The sequence below is a fragment of the Pteropus alecto genome, unplaced genomic scaffold (genome assembly GCF_000325575.1).
Source record: "Pteropus alecto unplaced genomic scaffold, ASM32557v1 scaffold76, whole genome shotgun sequence".
In the NCBI taxonomy this organism is placed as follows: domain Eukaryota; kingdom Metazoa; phylum Chordata; class Mammalia; order Chiroptera; family Pteropodidae; genus Pteropus; species Pteropus alecto.
This window is the reverse complement of record NW_006443138.1, coordinates 29,721,676-29,739,646: the sequence shown is the minus strand read 5'-3', so window position 1 is coordinate 29,739,646 and position 17,971 is coordinate 29,721,676.

Here is a 17,971-nt window from a genome sequence, read left to right as displayed (position 1 = left end):
TAAAAAATAAAAAAATAAGGGATTGTAAACTGACAAGGTCCTTGCAATCTGTGAGGTCAACCAAGGGTTGCCTCACCTAAAATAAATAATAATAATAATAATAATAATAATAATAATAAAAAGTCTGCTGTTTCCTCCCACACGAACTGTCTCCTCTAACTGAAATAGTTTATGGCTCCCATACTGCCTTGCTCGCAATCTAGCTCCCACTCATCCTTTCACTCTTCTTAGTCCATCTAGATTCTGTCCATCTTTACTGAACCGGCTTCACCGCCTATGAAGCCCGTTCTGACTAGCCCAATACAAAAGGCGCCCCTGTTCTTCACACTCAAGAACTTAAGTCTCTACTTAGCACACAGAGCACCAGGCATAGGTTTATTGAGGAAGTGAATTGTGAACTTACAGCATATGGTCTTGTATTGACATTAAATGTATATTTCTATGTTAGTTTCACTTCTCTAACCAGATGGCAAGTTCCTCAGGTTACATCGTTTCATATTCTCAACAACCCTTAGCTAAGTTTACTAATTGATTTTAAAACACCCACTAATAATGAGAGCTTATTCTCATACCCTCAACTGGTTATCCATCTTCACCCTTGGTCAGTTATTTGATGATCTTGGCTCAGACACAGCCACTGCCGGGGGTGCTGGTGGCTTGAGGACCAGCTGCCATTGATTTTCTTCTTATTCTCTTCTTTTGTGAAGAAGTTTGGGTTGCAGAGGACCCAAGATGTGTGACCCCCTCTCCATTGCCCATCCACACACCTCTCTCAGGATTAGTTCCTTCAGCAGTTCTAACCTTCATTGGGGGGCTGACTTGGCCCATGTTGAGAATGAACTCAGACAATGATGCTCATATCTCAGGACGAGCAAGTTAGGAGGGAGCTACAGAAAGTGTAATGAAAGAAAGATTAGATAGTGGCTGGGGAAAGGGCTGGGGCTTGACCTCGTTGCCTTTCATACATCAGTCAGTGCCGAGGCTTTGAGGAGACACGACAGGGGGAAGAAGGTGTTTGTGAAACTCAGATGATTGGAAAGTGAGCTTGTGTCAAAGACAGTGAATAGGAAAAGATGCCTCTCTTTTCTGCTCTCTGGGTGCTTCTCAAAGGGCTCTAGGAACCCTTGTGAGACAGTAAGATGTTGGGGGTCATCTGCTCAAGGGATGCCTGTCAGAGGGAGCCTCTGGGTATCCTTGAGCCTTGATGCTCAGGAGTCAGATGGGGGCTCTGCCATCTATCCTAGCTCTTCAGAAAACCATATAGAGTCCATGTGAAGAGACTCTAGGGACAGATTCAGCCACAAGTGTCAATGCCGTGGTCTCTAGTGTCCTTCCTGTTCTCTGGTCCAGCAGAAGCAGATCTAGGACCACAACTCTGAAGAGTAAAGTGGCTTTGTAGAGTGAGGGAGGAAGAGGAAGAAGTGATGGCCAAACCTCCATCTCTATTTTCATTAGTTGGGTCAGTTCCAGGGTGTCTATCAGAAGGAACAGGTGAATTCCCCTGGAAATGTGTTGCTGAAAGGTACATTTCCCTCCTCTTCATGGCAGTGTGGCCACACACAGCTCTTTGACTAATAGCACCCTATTCCTGACCAATATGGTGGCATACTAGCACAACCTGTGCAGAGCAAGCCTGGTAAATTCCCAGGAATTTGCACCACTGTCAAGAATTGTGACAAGAGGAAAATTATGATATCCTCAGATTTTTGTCTAGGCCAGAAGTCGGCAAACTATACCTTAGGGGCTAAATCCAGCCCACTGCCTGTTTTTGTATGGCCTAGAAGCTAAAAGAAATGGCTTTTACATTTTTTAGTGGTTGTAAAAATATTTTTAAAAAGAACTATTTTAAGAAGCGAGAAAATTATATGAAATTAAAATTTCAGGTCTACGAATAAAGTTTTATTGGCACACACATTTGTTCATGTATTGCCTGTGGCTGCTTTAACACAGCTGAGCAATTGCATGTGACTGTATGGGCTGCAAAGAATTTGAGGTACAAAATGAAAATTAGGGCTCCTTTTTAAAAAAAATTATTCAAAATTCCACAATGGCAACAGTAGATCAGTAAACTAAATATAGTGGCCCCTCTAAACCCAGGGTCCTGTGTGACTGCCCATGAATCTGGCCTTGACTAAAATATTTACTATCTGGTTATTCACAGGAAAAGTTTTCCAACATCTGCTCTAGAGATTCAACACCATCATTAAAAACAAACAATGTTAATCTCTAGCAAAAAATTTAGAGGAAGTTATTAAAGTGTTTCTGAACACACTTTGAAAAGAAATCATTAAATGCTAGGACGCAATATGGGTTCATTCAAATTAAGCTTATTTTCTTTTCGCCGGGATCATCTGCTGGAATGGGAGGGACATGGGGGGCAGGGAAGGCCAGCGCTGTGGATATGTGCACCAGTCCTTTGGTTTAGGCAGTCATCCTGCACTCATGCCAAAATATCAGGGAAAATGAGTGACATTTGTTCATGCATGAGGTTAAAGTTTAAAAGTGTAAATATTTTTGAGTCTTATTTTTCAGATACCATGATAGCTCATTTGAAAGCCTGCTTTATATGCATTACAGTTGAGTTGAGAAGTCATTTTTGAAAATTACATGGGCTTTTTCTCCAGCCATCTCAGAGGCCATGCATGAAGTTGAATACATGTTAGCATTTTTGTCAGATACTGTACTTGAATTTGGTAGAAAGGTAGGCAGCAGATATAGTTTAAGGCTCCCAGATGGGGAATTGGGTGACCTCCCATCTGATCCCCAAAAGGTTCAAATCTGCCTTGTAGATTTTAGAATCCAAGTGAAGGTTATAGTCTGGAAGCTGCCAACACAGCCTTCTGCCATCTCCATAAGATGATAAGAGCTTATTAAATAAAATGAGATGTAGCTTTCATTGGAGGTCCAATGGCATATTCATTTCTAGGTGGAATATTGATCTTTGCTATTTCTGGGAGAACAGACTGATGCTTGTTGAGATAGGAAGGGCTGGGAGATGGGACCAGGCTCAGGTTAACTTTGGGGAAGATATACCCTTCACTGCCAGGTGCACATTGTTAGGGCCAAGGCAGAGAGAACTGGCTATAGGGGAAAACCCTGGAGCCCAGCTTGCCCCAGCTCGTAGGTGCCATGCTGGAGGGAACCCTGGGCTGGAAAGCAGGGATCTGGGGCTCCCCCTAAGTGGCCATGGGACCTTGACTATATTGCTTAGTATATCTAGACCACATTCTGTTTAAAATGAAGAGACAAGACAGGTGTTTTTTTTGTTTTGTTTTGTTTTGTTTTGTTTTGTTTTGTTTGAGTTTATTGGGGTAACATTGGTTAATACAATTATAAAATTTTCAGGTGCACATTATAATTTGACATCTATATAATCTATTGTGTGATTACTACCCGAAGTCCAGTTTCCTTCAGCTACCATATATTTGATCCCCTTTACCCACTTCACCCTCCCTAACCTTCCTATATTTGACCCCCTTTACACCATCTACCTCTCCCCTCCTCCCCCACCCCCTACCTTGTGGTGACCACTAGTCCGTTGTCCATAGGACAGGGTTATTTTTAAAACCCTTTCCAGTTCTACTCATCTATGAATCTACAAGAAAAAATTTTCTAACATAAAGAACTGTTCAAAAATAGAACTGGCTACCTCAGAGAGTAAGAGATGCGTAGTCAAAGGGAACCTGCGATAAGAGGGAACATAGGGCAACCCCCACTGCTCTCTTAGGGCGCCCTTAATAGAAAGCAGCCTTTCTTTACTTCTAATATAAAGTGAATTCCTCAGGAGGTTTCTGCTCTGAGCCAAACAAATCTAACAAAAGGTAGTTTGCTCAACCTCCTTGTGCCCTATTCCCGCTTGGAAAAATGGAAGGTCCTCTCAGGTGTACTTTTAGAGTAGATGAGAGGAGGCCGAAAGAGTGGCCAGACAGCTTGGGGCAACAGGGAGGGCAGGATGGAGGCAGGCAACGTGAGAAAACTCAATATTCCAGAGACAGAAGCCCTAAAGTGGGCTGAGCAAAGGAGATGGGACACCAGGAAAGCTGGGGGCCAGGGAGGCCTGAGGAGCAGCGACCAGGCCAGTGGACAAGCCTTGGTGCCAGACTGAGGAGCTCAGGCTTATCCTTGGCTAAAAGGAGGCTTTGAAAGATTCTAGACTAGGGAGTGACAATGACTAAAGCATTGCCCAAGACTGCAAGGATTGGGTGTAGGAGTAGCCTTTAAATTTAAAAAAAAAAAAAAATTTCATTGTGGTAAAAAATACATAACATAATATTTATAATTTTAACTCTTTGTAAGTGTACCATGCAGCGGCCCTAAGTGCATTCACAATGTAGTATAACCATCACCATAATCTATACCCCAAACCTTTTCATCATCCCCAACAAAAGCTCTATTCTACTTTCTGTCTGTATTTGTTATTTTTATTTAATTAATTTTTTATTGTCATAAAATTTACATAACATACAAGTTTCCATTTTAATCATTTTTAAGTGTATAATTCGGTGGCATTAAGTACATTCACAGTGTGGTGCGACCATCACCACCATCCTTCTCCAGAACTTTTTCATCTTCCCAATCTGAAACTCTGTACCCGCTAATCACCACCTCCCGTTCCCCCTCCCCAGCCCCTGGTAACCACCATTCTACCTTCCATTTGCATGGCTTTGTCTACTCTAGGTACCTTCTATAAGAGGCATCATACGATATTTGTCTTTTTGTGTCCGGCTTAATAACTTAGGATAATGTCCTCAAGTTTCCTCCATGTTGTAGCATGTATCAGAATCTCCTTCCTTTTTAAGACTGAATAATATTTCATATGTGTGTTTTGTTTTATCCATTGAGCCATCGATAGACACCTGGGTTGTTTCCGTCTTTTGTCTACTGTGAATAATGCTGCTATGAACATGGGTGTACAAATAACTTTTTGAAATCTTGCCTTCAATTCTTTGGGGTACATACACAAAAGTGGGATTTCCAGATCAGAAGGTAGTTCTACGGTTAACTTTTTGAGGAACCGCCATACCATTTGGGAGTAGCCTTTGAGAAGATGAGGAAGCCCTGGGGAAGGCAGGAGAGGAGGGGCTGGCAGGATCCAGGCAGGCCCGGGCTTCCATCCGGCCGGTCGTGTGACTCCACGTCAGTGGCATCCTGCTTGGAGCCTGTTTCTCTCTCATTCATTTATGGAACACCTGGAATGCTCCAGCCACTTTCCTAAGCACAGGGGTACGCTGACGATAAAACAGATGTGAGCCGTGTTGTCATTGGACATCTGTATAAAACGTGGACAGTGCTCCCCACTAACATATGTAAAGGGCTAGCTCAGTGTCTGACTCATCATAAGCACTTAATAAAGAGTTCTTTCCTTCCCTTTAACTCGGCAGCTGGATGATCAAGGATTCTGTATGTTCTCATATAAATAACCTCCCGTTGAGGTATTCATATAAATAACCCCCTTCTAATTCTCATTTTTAAAACAAAGAGGGCCACTGTGAAAAATAACAACAAATCCGGGGCCGGTATGAAGTAGGAGCTGTCTGTTTTTGAAGGGGGTGTTCAGTGAAGAAAGAAGAGGACCTTATGCAAAGCCGGGCTGGTGGGAGGTGTTGGGTGGCAGTGGGGAGCTGGCGCCTGGGTTTGCCTTGGTAACTAAAGTTCCCCACAGTCAACAGTGACTGACGCAAACCTGGAGACCAACACATATCAGCAAACCTCAAAAGGCATCCCAAGAAAAGCTGATGAGAGACACAGAACATAAATAAAAGAGTTTGGGTCAGGATGCTTCCCCACCGACCTGGCCCCGCCGCCACAGCTGGGATTTTGAGTCCTGGAGAGCTGAGAAGATTACTTCTTAGCTCTTCTGGGAACAGACCAGACCTTGAAACCGCCTCTGGTCGGCACCCACGTGGACCTGCAGTCCGGCGCAGATTCCGGCCCCTGTGGTTTCCTGATCTGGTTGCTACATATGGAGAAGAGAAAAAAACATTTTTGTGGTGGGATCTTTTTTACGCAAAGGGGGAAAATGGGAGAGAAAGAAAATAAGAGCAGCTGCTGGGAAAGCCTTGGCAGGTGTGGGTCGGAGGAGCTGTCCCCACAGGCCGGTTAGCGGCAGGTGTGAGTGAGAAGGGCCGACGCGGGGCAGGCCCAGGCTTCCTTTGGTCGTGGGGCATCTCCTGGCTACCGAAGCAAGTGTGAGCAGTCACTGCAGCCTGCGCGAACCACCTCCGGGGCCTCGCTCCACCAGCGAGGCTTGCAGCACAGACGTCCCTCTCTTCTCGGTCTTGGGAGGGAGAATCCAGAGAAACTCCAGGAGGAAGTAATTACATTTAACAGAAGCCCTGGTTTGCAGACACACATCCAGTCAAGAATATTTAATCTCTGTTTACAGAGACACCTACAAACACACGTATATGGGAAATTCTTCCCAGGGGGTTAGTGATGTCTCACCAAACCCACTCCCATGCCTCAGTTTTGAGGGTGGCAGAGATTGTGGGCAAAGGCCCTCCATACTCCTGGGAGATTGTACTGAGGAGATCTCTAAGAATGTCGTAGCCAGTCCCAAGTTGTGCTGATGACTTTTAACACCTTGTAGTTAAACCAACACTCTTGTTAAGACGAGAAAGATCAGTGGGTCTCTGGAAATTGTTCATCCACTTTATTCTAATGGGCTGGAAAAAGATCAGCGTGGTCTCTTGCCCACTAACGGAGGCTCCCTCCCTCCTGGCACCATTATCGGCTTTACGTCCTCAGGTCAAAGAGCTCAGAGGGGCCAGTTCAGGGTGGGAGGGCTCATGCCAGGTGTGGCATGAAATGGCTCATGTCCCAGATGCACAAGGCTCTGCAGAGACAGGCTCCTGTCTTTGGCAAGCTCGTGTCAGAGAGGGGAGATGAGGCACTTGCAAATTCAATCACCAAAATTCACAAGAGACCTGGTGGTGCAGAAATATCCTCAGAAGTCGAAACGGCTCAAGGACAGGAGCTGGGCCAAGTGTTAGTGAAGTGCCTGAGCTTGGCAAGTCATCGAGGGGAAGGCGCCATGGAGCTGAATGTGAGTCAGAGGTGAGAGTGGTTCCCTCTGCCCTGTGAAAGCTCTTCTTTTTGGTCTCCTACATCAGGGGTCCCCAACCCCCAAGTCACAGACCTCTGTTAGGAACAGGCTGCACAGCAGGAGGTGAGCGGCATTTGAGCGAAGCCGCTCCCCAGAGCTAGCGTCACAACCTCAGCTCCACCTCAGATCATTAGGCATGAGAACCTCATAGGAGCACTGGTCCCTGGTGCCAGAAAGGTTAGGGACCGCTGCCCTAGTCTCTGATTCTGTCCTAAATTACATCGCTCACTGTTGATTCATGTCCTTGCTCTGGTTTAGAACTCCTCGCAAGCAGAGATCTTATTCATATTTCTGTGTCTTATGAGATGCTGAGCATAGTCCCTGGCCCCAGTAAAGAGGCAGCTAGTTCTTAGAGGAGAGGATTGTCCTCAGGTGAGCAACTGGGGCTTCCCTCTCCTGCTTGTGTCTCATATGCTACTCAGTGGGCGTTTCTGGCCAGTTCCAGGACTTGCTGCAGTTTACACTGCCCTACCTTGCCACAAATCCTTTTAGGCATAAATGAGGCTCCATGTATTAAGAAAATAGTATGAGGAAAGGTAGAAAAAAGAATCAGTAATCTACAGGCCTTACCTGGGCTCCGACAGCAGCCCCCTGAGCCCACTGGGCGGGGGCTGAGTCAGAGCTCAGCGGCCCCCACCTCACCCTTCAGAGGCTGGACGTGGTCCACTCCCACCGTTGTCTTCCTCCACTGATTCCTTCTAGATTAGCTCAGTGTAGCTTTACCCCAAAGACTGTCCAAATTGGCAAGAGTCAAACCGATTGGACTGTTTGGCTTTTAATAAAATTTATGATTTAAGTCTTGTGCTCTTAACACCTCTTTGCAAGCCTCAGAGGGAAACAAAAATGTTGAAGTTGTTTACTCATTTCCCTCATAACATGGAGTCCCCTCACACTTGGCCAAAGCCTCTGTGTGTGTGTGTGTGTGTGTGTGTGTGTGTGTGTGTGTGTGTGTGTGTATTAATATAGAGTTAGGTTGGATGCCTGCATAGCACACACACACACATGGAGACACACACACTCGGAGGGAGAGGGGGAACCTTTAAAAAGACTGGCTGCATTTCAGTCCCTGGCAAGTTCCCAAAACATCAGATGAGCCCTTCTGCATGAAGATTTTCCTCGGAAGAAGGAAAACCTGCATTAGATTCTGAGTTTTTCCTCACCAAGATCAGTGAGGTAAGGAAGAAGCCTTCTCAGAATTCTTGAGAGCCATTGGAAGGAAATAAAAGTTCAAGGACACCACAGTGCCTGAGCAGAGTTTGGAACAGGCGAGGGTAGAGAGGTCACGGTAAGATCCTCAAACAGGAGAAGGGGGCTCTAGGCTCAAGCCCTAGCAGCTTTCCTCTCAGTCGTTTGCACAAGAGGTGCGGTTGGAGGACCCTGCTGCCCGGTGCCCTGGCCAGGAAACAGGGACTTTGAACAGGGGAGGCAGCAGGTGGGATTCCCCATGACGTCAAGTAGTTCTGGCACAGGCTTGTTCTGACCTGTCTTGCCCACAGGGGAAGTTTGGTTCATAACAGATGTCCGTGCTAATATTTAAGGGACTGATACGTGCCTAGTGACATGTGCTAAAACTGGGCCAGCTGCGGAAGTGTCTCCTGGAATACAAAGCTTGTGGGAAGCCGACCAGTGAGCAAACCAGTTTGAACCACTTGGTAAACTCTAGCATGCGCATGAGTATGGGCCATGCATGCAGGGGACCTAAAAGGAGTAACGTACACAGTCCTTGACCCCGGGGGCCTTAAACGCAGAGAGAAGAGCAGACCACTGGGGTCTGGGTGGGAGGAAACGGAGACCAAAGTGTTCTCTTACTTCTGGGGTTGAATGGGGACACCTCGGGTGCCTTTTGCAAGTTTTAGTCCGCGTAGGAGGGCTCAGAGCCATTGGAACCGGGGTTTGTTTGTATGCTGCGGCCTGAACTCCACGACGTGACGTTCTGGCCAAGGAATCCAGTCTCCCTGGGTCTCTTTTGTCACAGTGACTAACCGGCAGGGCAGACAAAGCTTGCATTCAAGAGCCTATCCCTGCAGGAGGGTGACACGGCCCCAGCTGATGAGGCAGACACATTGGTATCTGGGTTTTTTCCTCCTAAAGCGGAAGCAATATGATTGTTGGCATCTGACTCCCCAGGGGGAGGGGACGGCAGCCCAGGCCTGGGGACCAGGCTCCCAGAAGGTAGGCCCTGGGGCCTTCTGATGGAGCCTCCCCGAGTTCAGGGTGGGCCCAGAGGGAGCCTGGAACAGGGCCCGAGAGAGGAGGTCAGTGATCCCCCCCACAGATTTCTTGTTCCAGGTCTCAACCTTCCCACCCGTAGATGAATCCTACATCTACGGAAGATTTTAGACGGCAGGGCATAGCCCTTGGAGAGGCTCTAGTCAGAGCGAGACGACCTTCTATAAAGTGGGTGGTCCCGTTTTCAAGGCCGTAGGCAAAACAATATGTAGATTTCCTCACAGGCCATGAAGACAATCACACCCCACAGCAAGAGCTGGCCCATCCATGGCGATTTAATGGAACAGACGACTGCTGGTGCCCGCCGTGGCCTGTCCTGGGGCTTGACGCTTTCCCGTGCATCGTCCCGGTTACCTTCGCTGTATACCTGTGAAGTGCACAGCATTATTTCTACTTTAAAAATGAGAAAAATGAAGGTCAGGGAATTCAAGGGAATTCTCCAAGGCCACACAACTCACACACAGCAAAACCAGAATGGAAACCCAAGTCTTTCAATTCCTGGCCCACCTGCTTTCATGTTCAAGGCCGAGGTTCCCACAGGCCAAGCTCTACTTGGACCTGAAATCAAAAAGCTGATTCTTTGCCCGTTCTTCAGGGTAAGCATCCTGCTCTCCACAACTCCTGAAGACCCCACAGAGGCTGCACTTGGGTTAGGAGCCCATGTAGCCTGGAGATGGGCACCCTGAAGACGGCACGGCCCCTCCTGGGCAGGGTGTCCTTCTGGCAGCTAGCACTGTGGGACTGCCCAGTGACGAGCCCAGCTGATGAGAGAGGCTGCCTGGCTTCTTGAGTTTTCTTCCCTCCTAGAGTTAGATGACTCCTAAAAGCTGCAGGATCATCCTGACATCAGTACTTATAACAACGAAAGACTAGATGCAAAAATCTCCAGTCATCTACTCGCCTTGAGCCTGCCCTGTGTTTGCAAGGTCGCTGCCTACATCTACTCGGTTTACCATTTACCTCAGTGCCTGGCGCTGCTTCTGCGGGAGGGGGCAGCGGTGGCTGGAGCGCCATCACACAGAAGTTCTCATTTTTGGGTTGTGTTCTCAGCTCAAATGCTCAGTGAGGAGTCCAGGAACACCAACCCATTAAAATATGCACACAAGTCCAAGTTCAGATTGCAAACAGATGCCCTCCAAATCCTCATTTCCGACAACCCTTCAGAACGAAATCATAATAAAAAAAATCCAAGATCAAGATGAACCAAACAGGAACCATCTCTTGAGTGTGAATTCCACCAGAGGCCAAGAACAGCTTTTTGGCATGGAAACTGCAGACATTTGATGGATGTTTTTCCCTCACATGTCCAGTTCTCCCTCTTAAATGAAACAAGGCTGAGGGGACCACGTTGCGGGGTGAGTGGGGGCAGTGTTAATTCAGGAAGGGAAAGATGAGTGTCAGTGTGCTGTTGCAGAGCAGTTGGAAGGAAGGCAGAGCGCTGGTTTCATAGGAGGACCAGCATGAGGCTGTGAGTGTCCCAGTTGCCCTGTGAGCCACCACTATGGCAGGGTGATAGCTTCTTTCCCAGAGAACATGGAAAAGAAATGGTCTCTGGACAGGGAGGGCTGACGTGGAATTCCCAAGTCTTCGAGCCTCATTCCTTTCCTTCTAAGGGCCTGAAGAAGGTGAGAACATTCATAGTGTTTCATCACCTGATTCTTGAGAAAAAATGGTGACCAGAGCTTAACAATGCATGAACTCTTGGTGTGACTCATATCTGTCCTGCTTGTGAACAGTCTAGGCATATGATTTCCCTTCCTCTGAAAACCTCAACCACCACCTGGCTTTGATGCCTCAAACCCTCCAAGGCTAGCAGAAGTCTCCTCATCAGCCTCCCACCTGGCTCTGAGCCATCAGTGGCACTGTAGGCTAGTGCAAAGGAACTGCAGAGAAAGGTTTTTAAACAGGTGGACCCAGATTTGAACCCCGGGTCCATCACTTTCTGGCTATGTAACTTTGGGCAACTTCCCTTGACAGCTCCAGGTTCATAGAGACCTTTTCTCCACTATCTCCAACAAACTTCAGGGGCAGCAGGCTTTTTTTTTTTTTTGATTAGCCTCATGTTGTGGCAGTGGTTAAGTCACTGGAGGTGTAGGTAACGCTCTCCCAAGCTGCCTTTCTGTCCAGGGTGTTAGAGAGCTCTCACGACATGGGCTTATCCAACTCCTTTGAAGTTACATTGCAGCCACCATGTTCTCTCCTCCGTGCTCCTAAGCCAAGCGGCATATGATCCATCGATGCTGGACTTCTTGCCACCCCCAGCATCCCAGGCCCTTTCCACCTTCCCTGTCTTTGCTCAGGCTCTTTTCTGCTTCTCCTCATCCTTGAACTCCTTTGCTGGCAAAATTCATCATTCGAGGTCAAACTTGAAGGTCGGTGACAAGCATTGCATGCCCTTCTGTGCTCCCGCAGCACATTTTCTTGGAATTAGTTTCCTCCACTGGACTGTGAGCTCTCTGAAAGAAGAGGCCACAATGGTGGGTCGAAGAGCACATCTCTGAAGACAGAGCAAGGATTAGATTCTAGCCCTACCACTTACCAGCTGCATGACCTCGGGAATGGTGTTTAATCACCCTGTACCTCATCTGTAAGCTGGGGTTAACAGTGCCTACCTCATAGGATTGTCATGAAGATGGAATGAGATAAAACATGTAAAGTTCTGAGAACTGAACCTGGCACATGCTATTATTATTTGTATGCCTGGACCCTATAACAAAGGGGGTATGAATGCTGAACTGAGTGCTATGGTGGCAATTTGTGAATGTGGATGACTTGGATTGTGGGGAAAATATCCATGTGTGATGACCGAGGGAGTACAAGTGAAGGATGTGAATATGTAATGTAGGAAAATTTCAAACATACACAGGGAGAATAGTATAATGAACCCTGTGTATACGACGCCCAGCTTCGACAATTGACTCATGGCCAATTTTTATCTATATCCTGCTCCTTGCTCACTCTCCAACACATATACTAGATTATTTTAAAGCAAATTGCAGATGTGAAGGAAGCAATTTTATGCTTTATACTCTCTTAAAAGAGCTTTCAAAATGGAAAAATAATCATTTATTAACCTCAATATGGCTTGTGATCTAGATAAAGGTGGCATCATTTTACGAAGGGGAAGATGGAAGAGAAGCTGAGAGGTCAAGGGCAGCCAGAGGCTCCAAGGTGCAAGTACAGGACTCTTCCCGGGACATCTGGGAAAGCTCGTGGATCTCAAACCAGCTGCCTTGGAACGCTCCCTCACCCCAAGGTCTAACCAGTTCTTAATCATCTTTGAGCCAGCCTGAGATATTCCACCTCAAATATCAAATAGCAGCAGTCTTTTCTCAACTCAGAGGGGGGAAAAAAACCAAGTTAATGAATGGAATTCTCAATTGCAAGTTCTCTTCTCATATTTTCCTTAAACCTCATGGTCTCTGCGTCCATTTGTCGGCAACTGAGTGCTGGTAGACCACAGAGTGAATAAACAAATAGTGGAAAAGACTAATGGAAAACCCTGGAAACAGCTGAACAGGGTGATCTGACAGCTTTCTGTGAACACATCTGTTTATGGTTGTGATTCTATGCCGTGCAGCATAAAACACGTTCTGCTGGTAGAACTGTCCCTGCCTCATGCTGAACTGATGTGCGACATTGGGCTTGCAGTCCTCTGAACGGCACCAACCTCCAGGTTCCCCCTCCACCTGGCAAACTTACGTGCAGCTGCTTTGGCTGCAGAGGTGAGGCGGGGATGAGTCAGGTGCTTAGAGGGCCTACCGGGGCTGTTTGAGGCTCTAGCTCCAAATGCCAATGAGCAGTGGGCAACAGAATTTACCTGGGAGAGGGCGGGAGCACGGCAAGCAGGCTGGTTCCTTCCTGGGGTTGACACAGACATGAAACTAAGCAGAAGATGAATTCTCATAAAAGAAATTCTGAGAATAATTTCTTGTTGAGCATGAGGCCCAAGACAAATACCGAGACAGGAAAATTTGCAAGCACAGGTTCTCTTGGCTCCCTTTCATTTGTGGTATCCACACTTTCGTTGACTGATACAGCTCACACATCCCAGAGTTGGTGAATCAGAATACACCTAGTGAGGCTCAAATTCCAGTTCTGAACAAAAACCTTTCAAGTTGTGACCCTCCTTGCTGCTCTGCCATCTGAGCACGAGCAGCAGCTCCACAATCCCTCAGCAGCAGGTGCTTATTCTAAGCTCTGAAGAACAATTAGGGATCTGGCTCAGGGTCTAGGGTGTAAGGAAAGAAAAAAGGGAGGTGGAAACTGACTTTGAAAGGCAATTACAGGGGCTGCCAATCCAGCATTGAGGTGGGAATGGAAAGGAGGTTTCCTCCTCTCTCTGAGGTCACCCAGCCAGGCCTGTCATCACCTCTGCCTCCCTTAGGAATGGGCGCCCCTGGTTCTCGGGTTCCCTACCACTGGAGTTGACCCTTTGGGGACTGCTGCCTTTTTCCCTGCTCTTCTAGCATTTGAGGCCATATCTCACTTGGATTATCAGACTGGGTGAGACTCAAAGAAAGACACAGCACACAATTTTTAAATAACTTTATAATCTCCCGATGGATTTAGTTTGTGAATAAAAAAAAAAAAAAAGGAACAGTGTTTACAATAATTATCAAGGCAAAGTTGACTATAACACAATTTCTTTGTAGTGTCATTATCTTGTCAGTAACACAGCTCTGGCCATCACATGCGCGTGCGCGCATGCACGCATGCGCACACACACACGCACACACACGCGCACGCACACACACACACACACCTTGAAGGCAGCAGGTGCATTTGCATCACAGACACCACCATCGCGGCTGCTACTGTCACCAAAAGGAACTCAAGCTACAAGGAGTCAGTACCCAGTGCCCCTCAGCTCCTCACTAAGGTGCAGCCTGTTTCTTCTGAGCAGAGGGGCATGAGTCCCAGGGAGACTTCAAGCCTTTGTCCTGGACAACCTGGTGTGCTGGCAGCTTCCTGCACTAGCTCTGCATGGGGTAGCAGGCCAGAATGGGTGGTGTGCTGCCCTCAGGTGGGCCTAGCTGCATTAGAGGATGATGCAATACTGGGGTGTGTGGAAACGAGGGCTGGGCTCAGAGGGCTTGCTCTGGCCCAGGACTGGATTCTCTGGCTTCAGCCGGGTTCGCTTCCTTTCCTAACCAAGGCATCTCAGGTGCCAAGAGAGACGGCCTGAGCCCGGGAGATCTAGGGGTCTAAAAAAGCTTAAAGGGAAAGAATCTAGGGACTGAAGCCAGAAAGAACTGAGATCTGAGCAGAATTCATTCACCTGGATGGCATGCTCGAGGCTAGCCAGTGCTCGGCCCATACTGGATGGGTCGCTGGATGATATAGCACCAAGTGGGCAGGAAAGAGGTTCTGTGGCCTGTACAGGACTGCTGCCAGGTGTGGGGCTTCAGAGTCAAGCCCAGGTTACCACACAGTATTAGGCACACTGAGCTGGGACCAATGTAGGGGTGAGGGTGGTTACGGGGTCGCAAACTGTGAAACTTCTACCCAGAGGTCTTGAGGATGAAAAAGGAAAACGCTGGCACAGCTGGGACTCTCGGAGCCCCAGATTCCTAGTCCTTTCCTCGGCAGCTGTCTTTCAGGCAGGCAGGTGCCTGCCTGGAGTGCGGTCCTTGTGCTTCCCAAGTGGCCAGCCCAACTGCCGCCCAAGCCAACTTGGCAGGAGGGGAGGAGTCTGGCTGCCCCATAGCTTGAATTCCTTTACATGATACTGGTTTCCATTTTTTAAAACACAGCTCTTCAATTTTTCAGTTCTACAACTACTTTTTAATATTGTCATCTCAACAGTGGACACAATGTAACTGCCCCAATTCTCTGAACCACACAGACAACATCGACAAGCAGAGAAACAAAAGAGGAGGTGGGATGGGATGAAAACCCGCTCCCTCCAAATCAATCCCTAAAACCACCTCTCCCCCAAGAGTCAGGAGAAGAAATACCTACAATAGGGTCACAGCACTCTCTAAACACATTGGAAAAAATCAAGAGACACTTGGTTACAGTTTTGACACTAAAAAGTTTGGAAACAGTTTTTGCTTAAAAAGATTAAGTAAAGACAGCCATTTTGTTCAGAAGGATTTTCCTGTAATGTATGTTTTTTTTTTTTTTCCTTGCCCAAATATTCCCTTAGTTTACAGAGGGCAAACTCCAGATTCTCTGAAAACACTTCTTTGAATGGTTCAAGTCACTGTCCTGAGAAGCCCAGGGGCTGGCAGTGATGGATGGGTGGCCCTGCAGGCTCTGCAAAGGGCAGCATGCAGCACTACATCTACTCTCTCTTCTCATCTCCTTTGCCACAGTTCTGAACTCTCGCAGGTGGGGAGATGAGGCTGGGAGGCAGACATGAAAGTTATTGATATTGCAGATATAGGGCCCACTGAAACTTAGGAAATGCCATGTGAGGGTCACATTCTACGTGGTGACGTATTCCTCGATTTGCTCTTTCCTCAAAGACCCTGAGGGTAGCCAGTGGGCCTATGCTTAGTAATAGGGTCAAACAGGAGGGCGGGATGGCTCTGGGATTAGCGGAACTTTCTAGCAGCAAATCCAAAAGCTGATCCTGACCATCGACAGGGGAGAAATTAGTTTAGCAGTTGACTAAAGCCTTGTGAATGCTTCTCTTTGCTCATTCGGAGGAGTGGGTGGGCCAATGAGTTCCTCATGGAAAACCAGACTTTTATTGACAAAAAGAGCCAAGTCTTACTATGTTGTACACCTAAACTGATATAATATTGTATGCCAACTGTAACTGAAAAATAAAAAAATTATATATATATATATAAAAAGTGCCAAGTCACATTGCCACCACTGACGCTGAAGGTGGTCTTGGGTCCAGTCTGCCTTACTAGTACTTTTAAGGCCCAAGTATAAGAAAGAGAAAAGAATTCAGATCTAATTCAGGTTGTACTATACAAGGTCAAAGGTTAGAACTGAAATGGATTTTGGGGATTCCCATCATATTTCTTAAAATGTTACAGCCCATTTAAAGTCTTCTCTATTTCAAATGGTATCCAAGTCCTTGCAAATCTCAATTTGACATTTCGTCAAGAACTCAATGAGTACCTTGATAGGGTATATGAAAAGATGGAGGTCGCATGTTATTTCTTTAGTCATGAACCCCAGGTTGGATCTCACCCATTTTTCTTCTTCTTGTCCCCGTTACGATGACCTTGACTGAGGTACAGACCTTTAGGTGTTAAGGGGCAACTAGACTTGCCAGTGGAACGAATGAGTTTGGTGAACATCACAGGCAACCTGCAGTGAGTTTTCAAGGGTGCAGACCTTTGCTAGTAGTTGAGTGGCCTTGTGAAACCCTGACTACCATAATAGGGTCATAGAATGACAAGTCGTAGTGTGATGGAAACTGTGCATTTAGTAGATGTTGGCTCAATGAATGATCTAAACTCAATAAGATACTCTAAATGCTAGAAACCGTATTAACTTTGTCTCTATAATATAAATGCAGGTCATGTTCACCATTAAACTTTAGCCAGAGCCTATTTTCATCTAGGACCAAACAGTTCCCAGAACCAGTTGAGATATTAGGAAGAATCACTGAGATTCCCTGCTATGGTTCACAGAGACCAGACAGATGATGTCTGCCCCAGAAATTTTCCTTCTCAGAAGCACTTGTCCAGAGGACTTCCATAAGGTTTTAGAGTGGGAGCAACAGGAAGGGTTGAAATGAAAAGGGGAAGGAAGGAGGTACAGTGAGAGTCATGCGCCACGTGGGCAAGAGTGGTAGGGATTGTATTTGATGGTAAAGGCCGAATCAGCAGCATCCAGGGAAACCTGATTGATGCCTTCCCTTGCCAGACCAGCTAGAGAACAGCTAGCCGGTGCCAGGCCAGGACAGGCTACTTCGCTGGGTACGGCTGCTTCTCCTGCTTTCTCTGTTCTGCTGTAGTCCTGTGAAGGGTATAATTATACCTCGGTTCTTTGCTTTATGGTAGATAAAGTGAGATTCTACTACACCAGCCCTAAAATGCTAGAGGCTTTCTATGTGATTTATGGGCAGTGCAATAAATAAATGGAATTGAGGTAATTGACCACAAATGACCACCACTTACTTGCTAACTCCTGCATCCCTGCTCTGACCAGCCTGGCTATCAGGAAGCATCTCAGTAAGAAGTTTATGAGCAGAGTCCATTTAAACCTTCGATAAGAAACACTCTATAGCTTCTCACGGGGAGATTGTTTTACAGCAGGGACTCAGGGCAGCTGGAGATTTGACCATATAAGTTAATGAGATAGTCACGGGCTGCTGGTGGGAAGATACTGAACTGATGGTTGTGACGACTTTACAGGCAGCAACAGATTCTTTGGGTGAGTAACTGGGGGAGGGGAAAGGAGAAAATGCAAGACAAAGACATTTAGCCCAGCAGCTCTTATCAGAAGATGTGAGTGTCTGGTAGGTGTCTGGCTGTAGAGGTGGTCAAAGGCCTAGATTTGGGTTAAGTGGTCTATTTCTTGGTGCCTGATTATTTAAGACTGCATTGTCTATGCTTGGGGAAAATGCCCTTCAAAACGCCAGTACCTTCAAATGGATTTGCAACTTTGCGGTCAATTTTCTGATTTGTGACATGGGGCTGGCCAAGTTCCATGAGGAACTTGGAT